We start from the raw sequence: 9,109 nt of genomic DNA, 5'->3' as shown, positions 1-9,109 counted from the left end.
AGGGCCTAGACATACCCGAAAACTAACGAAACTTCGCACACACATCAGACCTGGCGAAAATGGACGTCTGATATGGGTTGCAGAAGTGGGTGTGGCAAAATGGCTCAATAGCGCCACCTTTACACGTTCCGCGGTGTGCGCATTCAGCTGTGATTATCGTACATGCACAAAAATCGGTACACACATGTAGCACACCAATACCTACAAAAAAGCCTCTTGAGATAAAATCCGAATCCCAACAGGAAGTCGGTTATTATTAATTTTCTCAGCAAAATTTGTGTCATTTTTGCCATTTTCAGGTGTCATACTTGAACGAACTCCTCCTAGAGATTTATTCCGATCAACACCAAATTTGGTGAGTCTAATCTAAAGCCCTTTGTGACGTTAAATTGTGAAGATCTAGAGTTTTCATCGGAGGGCGTGTCCGTGGCGGCCTCGCAAATTTCAATGTTTCGCCATGAAAAAGGAAGTTGCTATAACTTAGGCATAAAATGTCCGATCTGTCCCAAACTTCACATGTGTGATAACACTCCTGACCTGATGACATCTACATGCCCATATTCAGTTATAGTCATAGCGCCACCTGCAGGCAACAGGAAGTGTCATGCTGTACTCTACAACCAACTCCTCCTAGAGATTTATACAGATCAACACCAAAATCGGTCAGTCTAATATAAAGGCCTTAGCGATGTTAAATTGTGAAGATCTTGAGTTTTCGGTAAAGGGCGTGTCCGTGGCGGCCTGACAAATTTCGAGGTCTCGCCATGGATATAAAACTTGTTATAACTCAGCCATAAAATGTCCGATTTGCCTCAAACTTCACATGTTCGATAAGAGTCCTGGCCTAAACCAATCTGAAGGCCAATATTCTATTATAATCACAGCGCCACCTGTTGGCAACAGGAAATTACTTGTATCAAACTCCTCCTAGAGATTTAATGATATCAACATTATATTTGGTCAGTCTGATCTAGAGGCCTTAAAGATGTTAAATTGCGAAGATCTTGAGTTTTCGTTAAAGGGCGTGTCTGTGGCTGCATGACAAAGTTTGATGTTTCGCCATGGACATAGAAGTTGTTATAACTCAGCCATAAAATGTCCGATCTGCCTCAAACTTCACAGGTTTGGTGAGAGTCCTGGCCTGAAGACACCTAAAGACCAATATTCAGATATTATCATAGTGCCACCTGTTGGCAGCAGGATATATCATATCTTTCACTAACTCAAACATACCAAGGTCAATCTGCACCAAACTTCATATGTTTGATGAAAGTGGTGGCCTGAACACATCTACATGTCAATAATCAGTTATAGGCATAGCGCCACCAGCTGGCAGCAGGAAATTTGGCACATTTAAGTGACTTTGACATATTTCTCCTATTTTTACTGTATTAAAAGCATACTACCCACCATTTGCTGTGTTCCTAAAGCCACCGGTCGGCGGTGAGCCCGTGTGCGAGGGCCCGTTCATCGCTGCTTGCAGCTTTAATTATTAGGGCCCGAGCACCGATGGTGTGAGGACCCTATTGGATCTGCTTCGTTTATTATTATTATTATTATTATTATTATTATTATTATTATTATTCTTCTCCAAAATGAATCGCATTTTTGAGGGCTTAGACATACCCGAAAACTCATGAAACTTCGTACACACATCAGACCTGGTGAAAATTTACGTCTGATATGGGTTGCAGAAGTGGGTGTGGCAAAATGGCTCGACAGCGCCACCTTTACACGTTCCGCGGTGTGCGCATTCAGCTGTGATTCACGTACATGCACGAAAATCGGTACACACATGTAACACACCAATACCTACAAAAAAGCCTCTTGGAGCAAAATTTGACACCCAACAGGAAGTCGGTTATTTTTAATTTTCTCAGCAAATTTTGTGTCATTTTTGCCATTTTCAGGCCTCGTACTTGAACGAACTCCTCCTAGAGATTTATTCGGATTAACGCCAAATTTGCTGAGTCTAATCTAAAGCCCTTTGTGACGGTAAATTGTGAAGATCTAGAGTTTTCATCGGAGGGTGTGTCCGTGGCGGCCTCGCAAATTTCGATGTTTCGCCATGAAAAAGGAAGTTGCTATAACTCAGGCATACAATGTCCGATCTGTCCCAAACTTCACATGTGTGATAACACTCCTGACCTGAAGACATCTACTTGCCCATATTCAGTTATGGTCATAGCGCCACCTGCTGGCAACAGGAAGTGTCATGCTGTACTCTACAACAAACTCCTCCTAGAGATTTATACAGATCAACACCAAAATCGGTCAGTCTAATAAAAAGGCTTTAGTGATGTTAAATTGCGAAGATCTTGAGTTTTCGTTGAAGGGCGTGTCCGTGGCGGCCTGACACATTTCGAGGTCTCGCCATGGATATAAAACTTGTTATAACTCAGCCATAAAATGTCCGATTTGCCTCAAACTTCACATGTTCGATTAAAGTCCTGGCCTGAACACATCTGAAGGCCAATATTCTATTATAATCACAGCGCCACCTGTTGGCAACAGGAAATGACTTGTATCAAACTCCTCCTAGAGATTTAATGATATTAACATTATATTTGGTCAGTCTGATCTAGAGGTCTTAGATATGTTAAATTGCGAAGATCTTGAGTTTTCGTTAAAGGGCGTGTCTGTGGCTGCGTGACAAAGTTTGATGTTTCGCCATGGACATAGAAGTTGTTATAACTAAGCCATAAAATGTCCGATCTTCCTCAAACTTCACAGGTTTGGTAAGAGTCCTGGCCTGAAGACACCTAAAGGCCAATATTCAGATATTATCATAGCGCCACCTGTTGGCAGCAGGATATATCATATCTTTCACTAACTCAAACATACCAAGGTCAATCTGCACCAAACTTCATATGTTTGATAAAAGTGCTGGCCTGAACACATCTACATGCCAATAATCAGTTATAGGCATAGCGCCACCAGCTGGCAGCAGGGAATTTGGCACATTTAAGTGACTTTGACATATTTATCGTATTTTTACTGTATTAAAAGCATACTACCCACCATTTGCTGTGTTCCTAAAGCCACCGGTCGGCGGTGAGCCCGTGTGCGAGGGCCCATTCATCGCTGCTTGCAGCTTTAATTATTAGGGGCCAAGCACCGAAGGTGCGAAGGCACCTATTGTATCCGTTAGGATTCTTATTATTATTATTATTCCGCCGCAAGTCTATGGCAGCCCATAGAACCGCTTGCGGGAAAGTTGTATAATTTGGCACACTGATAGAGGGCCGACTCAACATTAACCATAGCAAGTTTGGAGTCTCTAACTCAAACTCTCTAGCGCCACCACTCGTCCAAACTTTCACTTTCTTTTTGCTAATAACTTTTGAACCGTAAGCCATAAAATCAAAATTCCAATTTCCCCTGAATCCTTGGGTCATGCCGAGTCGAATGAATACCAAATTTCAAAAATCCTAAGGTTTAGTTTTTTTTCTATAATTTTTTGTTTATAAAACCTACTTTTTCGAACTCGTCCTAGACGGTTTGTCTGATTTTCACCAAAATTGGCTCAGATCATCTTCAGACGATGCAGGCAAAAAGTTATGGAATTCAAGTTGATTGGACAAACCGTTCTCGAATAACGCGCTAATTAATTCTACAAAAAGCGTTCAAAAATGGACGTGAGGCCATATCTCCGCAACGCTTTGGAATATTGAGACCAAACTTGGTGTGTGTTATAACAAGCATGACCTGAGGCTACCTGCAGTGTTTCGTCACAGTGCCACCTAGTGGTCAGGAGATATGAAAAATGGCTATTTTTGCTTATAACTTCTCAGTGGTTTGACCAAAAGTCTCAAAACTGGTCTTGTTAGATTCGGAGGAGCATGCCGAGTCGACCCATATCCAATTTTCCCATGTCAGCCATTTTGGGTGTCGGCCATTTTGAATTTAGTTTTAAAATGCTGTATCTTGAGAACGGATTAACGTATCGTTTCGACAATAATTACAAAAATGTTCGGCACCATGCCCTGAATGTACATACCAATTTTGGGGCCAGCGCCACCTTGTGGTAAAAAGTTATAACGAAATTTCGAAAAATGCTAATAACTTCTGAGAAAAATGGCTTATTGTAATAAAAGTGATCTCAAAATATTCCTTGGGTCAGGCCGAGAACATTGATACCAATTATGCCAAAATTGGCCTAACTTCCTGTTCGCCATTTTGATGAATGTAGAAAACCTACTTTTTCGAACTCCTCCTAGACCGTTAGTCGGATTTTCACCAAATTTGACTCGGATCATCTTCAGAGCATGCTGACAAAAAGTTATGGATTTCGTGTCGATATTCGAAACCGTTTTCATTTAACGCATCAACGAATTTGCAAGTAAGATGCCAAAGCGCATCGGAAGCTGTATCTCTGCAAAGCTTTGAGATATTTGCACCAAATTTGGTATGTGGCATTAACACCTCACACTGATGACACCACATCAATTTGGTAGCAGCGCCACCTATTGGTCAAGAGTAATGAAGCATTCATTAACTATTAGTTTTAAAATATACAAAAATGCTAATAACTGTAGATAGCATTAGCCTATTGTAATGAAACTGGTCTCAAAATATTCCTTGGGTCATGCCGACAACATAGATACCAATTATGCAACAGTTGGCCAAACTCCCTGTCCGCTATTTTGATTTATGTTGAAAACCTACTTTTTCGAACTAGTCCTAGACCGTTTGTCCGATTTTCACCAAAATCGAGTCAGATCATCTTCAGACTGTGCTGACAAAAAGTTATGGATTTCAAGTTGATAGTTGAAACCGTTTTCGTACAGCACCTCTATAAATTTTAGGCTTGATGTGAAAATGTCTCTAAGGCTATATCTTTGGAAAATTTTGACATAATGACACCAAACTTTGTGTGAACGTTTGTCACCTCACACTAAACACACCACATCGATTTGATAACAGCGCCACCTGTTGGTCAAACCTAATAAGCCATTAAATCATATCAGTAGGTGTTCTACATCATTTTTCTGTCGTTTTGACTAAAATCATCCTAAAATGGCTTCTTTTTACTTATTGTTGCAGTTGGTCTGCTGTTCCTGCCATCCTTAGCTCCTCATTTTCCGCTTTGAGTGCTTGGCCCCGTAATTGCTGCTTGCAGCTATATTTAGGGGCCAAGCACCGAAGGTGCGAAGGCACCTATTGTTTTCGTTAGAATTCTTATTATTAGGGGCCAAGCACCGAAGGTGCGAAGGCACCTATTGAAACCGTTAGAATTCTTATTATTATTATTATTATTATTCCGCCGCAAGTCTATGGCAGCCCATAGAACCGCTTGCGGGAAAGTTGTATAATTTGGCACACTGATATTGGACTGTCCCGACATTAACCATAGCAAGTTTGGAGTCTCTAACTCAAACTCTCTAGCGCCACCACTTGTCCAAACTTTCACTTTCTTTTTGCTAATAACTTTTGAACCGTAAGCCACAAAATCAAAATTCCAATTTTTCCTGAATCCTTGGGTCATGCCGAGTCGAATGAACACCAAATTTAAAAAATCCTAAGGTTTAGTTTTTTTTCTATAATTTTTTGTTTATAAAACCTACTTTTTCGAACTCGTCCTAGACGGTTTGTCTGATTTTCACCAAAATTGGCTCAGATCATCTTCAGACCATGCAGGCAAAAAGTTATGGAATTCAAGTTGATTGGACAAACCGCTCTCGAATAACGCGCTAATTAATTCTACGAAAAGCGTTCAAAAATGGATTTGAGGCCATATCTCCGTAACACTTTGGAGTATTGAGACCAAACTTGGTGTGTGTTATAACAAGCATGACCTGAGACTACCTGCAGTGTTTCGTCACAGTGCCACCTAGTGGTCAGGAGATATGAAAAATGGCTATTTTCGCTTATAACTTCTCAGTGGTTTGACCAAAAATCTCAAAACTGGTCTTGTTGGATTCGGAGGAGCATGCCGAGTCGACCCATATCCAATTTTCCCATGTCAGCCATTTTGGGTGTCGGCCATTTTGAATTTAGCTTTAAAATGCTGTATCTTGAGAACGGATTAACGTATCGTTTCGACAATAATTACAAAAATGTTCGGCACCAAGCCCTGAATGTACATAAAAAATTTGGGGCCAGCGCCACCTTGTGGTCAAAAGTTATAACGAAATTTCGAAAAATGCTAATAACTTCTGAAAAATAATGGCTTATTGTTGTAAATGTGATCTCAAAATATTCCTTGGGTCAGGCCGAGAACATTGATACCAATTATGCCAAAATTGGCCTAACTTCCTGTTCGCCATATTGATTAACGTGGAAAACCTACTTTTTCGAACTCCTCCTAGACCGTTAGTCGGATTTTCACCAAATTTGACTCGGATCATCTTCAGACCATGCTGAAAAAAAGTTATGGATTTCGTGTCGATATTCGAAACCGTTTTCATTTAACGCATCAATGAATTTGCAGGTAAGATGCCAAAGCGCATCGGAAGCTGTATCTCTGCAAAGCTTTGAGATATTTGCACCAAATTTGGTATGTGGCATTACCACCTCACACTGATTACAACACATAAATTTGGTAGCAGCGCCACCTATTGGTCAAGAGTAATGAACCATTCATTAACCATTAGTTTTAAAATGATCAAAAATGCTAATAACTGTAGATAGCATTAGCCTATTGTAATGAAACTGGTCTCAAAATATTCCTTGGGTAATGCTGACAACATAGATACCAATTATGCCACAGTTGGCCAAACTCCCTGTCCGCCATTTTGATTTATGTTGAAAACCTACTTTTTCAAACTAGTCCTAGACCGTTCGTCCGATTTTCACCAAAATCGACTCAGATCATCTTCAGACTGTGCTGACAAAAAGTTATGGATTTCATGTCGATAGATGAAACCGTTTTCGTACATCGCCTCTATTAATTTTTGTCTTGATGTGAAAATGACTCTGAGGCTATATCTTTGGAAAACTTTGACATAACGACACCAAACTTTGTGTGCACGTTTGTCACCTCACACTAAACACACCACATGGATTTGAGAACAGCGCCACCTGTTGGTCAAACCTAATAAGCATTAAATCACATCAGTAGGCGTTCTACATCATTTTTCTGTCGTTTTGACTAAAATCATCTTAAAATGGCTTCTTTTTACTTATTGTTGCAGTTGGTCTGCTGTTCCTGCCATCCTTAGCTCCTCATTTTCCGCTTTGAGTGCTTGGCCCCGTAATTGCTGCTTGCAGCTATATTTAGGGGCCAAGCACCGAAGGTGCGAAGGCACCTATTGAAACCGTTAGAATTCTTATTATTATTATTATTATTCTTCCGCCGCAAGTCTATGGCAGCCCATAGAACCGCTTGCGGGAAAGTTGTATAATTTGGCACACTGATAGTTGACCGTCCCAACATTAACCATAGCAAGTTTGGAGTCTCTAACTCAAACTCTCTAGCGCCACCACTTGTCCAAACTTTCACTTTCTTTTTGCTAATAACTTTTGAACCATAAGCCATAAAATCAAAATTCCAATTTTCCCTGAATCCTTGGGTCATGCCGAGTCGAATAAACACCAAATTTCAAAAATCGTAAGGATTAGTTTTTTTTCTATAATTTTTTGTTTATAAAACCTACTTTTTCGAACTCGTCCTAGACGGTTTGTCTGATTTTCACCAAAATTGGCTCAGATCATCTTCAGACCATGCAGGCAAAAAGTTATGGAATTCAAGTTGATTGGACAAACCGTTCTCGAATAACGCGCTAATTAATTCTACGAAAAGCGTTCAAAAATGGAAGTGAGGCAATATCTCCGGAACGCTTTGGAATATTGAGACCAAACTTGGTGTGTGTTATAAGAAGCATGACCTAAGGCTCCCTGCAGTGTTTCGTCACAGTGCCACCTAGTGGTCAGGAGATATGAAAAATGGCTATTTTTGCTTATAACTTCTCAGTGGTTTGACCAAAAATCTCAAAACTGGTCTTGTTAGATTCAGAGGAGCATGCCGAGTCGACCCATATCCAATTTTCCCATGTCAGCCATTTTGGGTGTCGGCCATTTTGAATTTAGCTTTAAAATGCTGTACCTTGAGAACGGATTAACGTATCGTTTTGACAATAATTACAAAAATGTTCGGCACCATGCCCTGAATGTACATACCAAGTTTGGGGCCAGCGCCACCTTGTGGTCAAAAGTTATAACGAAATTTCGAAAAATGCTAATAACTTCTGAAAAAAATGGCTTATTGTAAAAAAAGTGATCTCAAAATATTCCTTGGGTCAGGCCGAGAACATTGATACCAATTATGCCAAAATTGGCCTAACTTCCTGTTCGCCATTTTGATGAATGTAGAAAACCTACTTTTTCGAACTCCTCCTAGACCGTTAGTCGGATTTTCACCAAATTTGACTCGGATCATCTTCAGACCATGCTGACAAAAAGTTATGGATTTCGTGTCGATATTCGAAACCGTTTTCATTTAACGCATCAACGAATATGCTGGAAAGATGCCAAAGCGCATCGGAAGCTGTATCTCTGCAATGCTTTGAGATATTTGCACCAAATTTGGTATGTGGCATTACCACCTCACACTGATGACACAACATCAATTTGGTAGCAGCGCCACCTATTGGTCAAGAGTAATGAACCATTCATTAACCATTAGTTTTAAAATGATCAAAAATGCTAATAACTGTAGATAGCATTAGCCTATTGTAATGAAACTGGTCTCAAAATATTCCTTGGGTCATGCCGACAACATCGATACCAATTATGCCACGGTTGGCCAAACTTCCTGTCCGCCATTTTGATCTATGTTGAAAACCTACTTTTTCGAACTGGTCCTAGACCATTCGTCCGATTTTCACCAAAATCGAGTCAGATCATCTTCAGACTGTGCTGACAAAAATTTGTGGATTTCATGATGATAGATGAAACCGTTTTCGTATAGCGCCTCTATAAATTTAAGGCTTGATGTGAAAATGACTCTAAGGCTATATCTTTGGAAAATTTTGACATAATGACACCAAACTTTGTGTGCACGTTTGTCACCTCACACTAAACACACCACATCGATTTGATAACAGCGCCACCTGTTGGTCGAACCTAATAAGCCATTAAATCATATCATTAGGCGTTCTACACCATT

The sequence above is a fragment of the Garra rufa genome, chromosome 11, assembly GCF_049309525.1.
Source record: "Garra rufa chromosome 11, GarRuf1.0, whole genome shotgun sequence".
Taxonomy (NCBI): domain Eukaryota; kingdom Metazoa; phylum Chordata; class Actinopteri; order Cypriniformes; family Cyprinidae; genus Garra; species Garra rufa.
The sequence above is the reverse complement of the archived record's forward strand: the minus strand, read 5'-3'. Positions refer to the sequence as shown.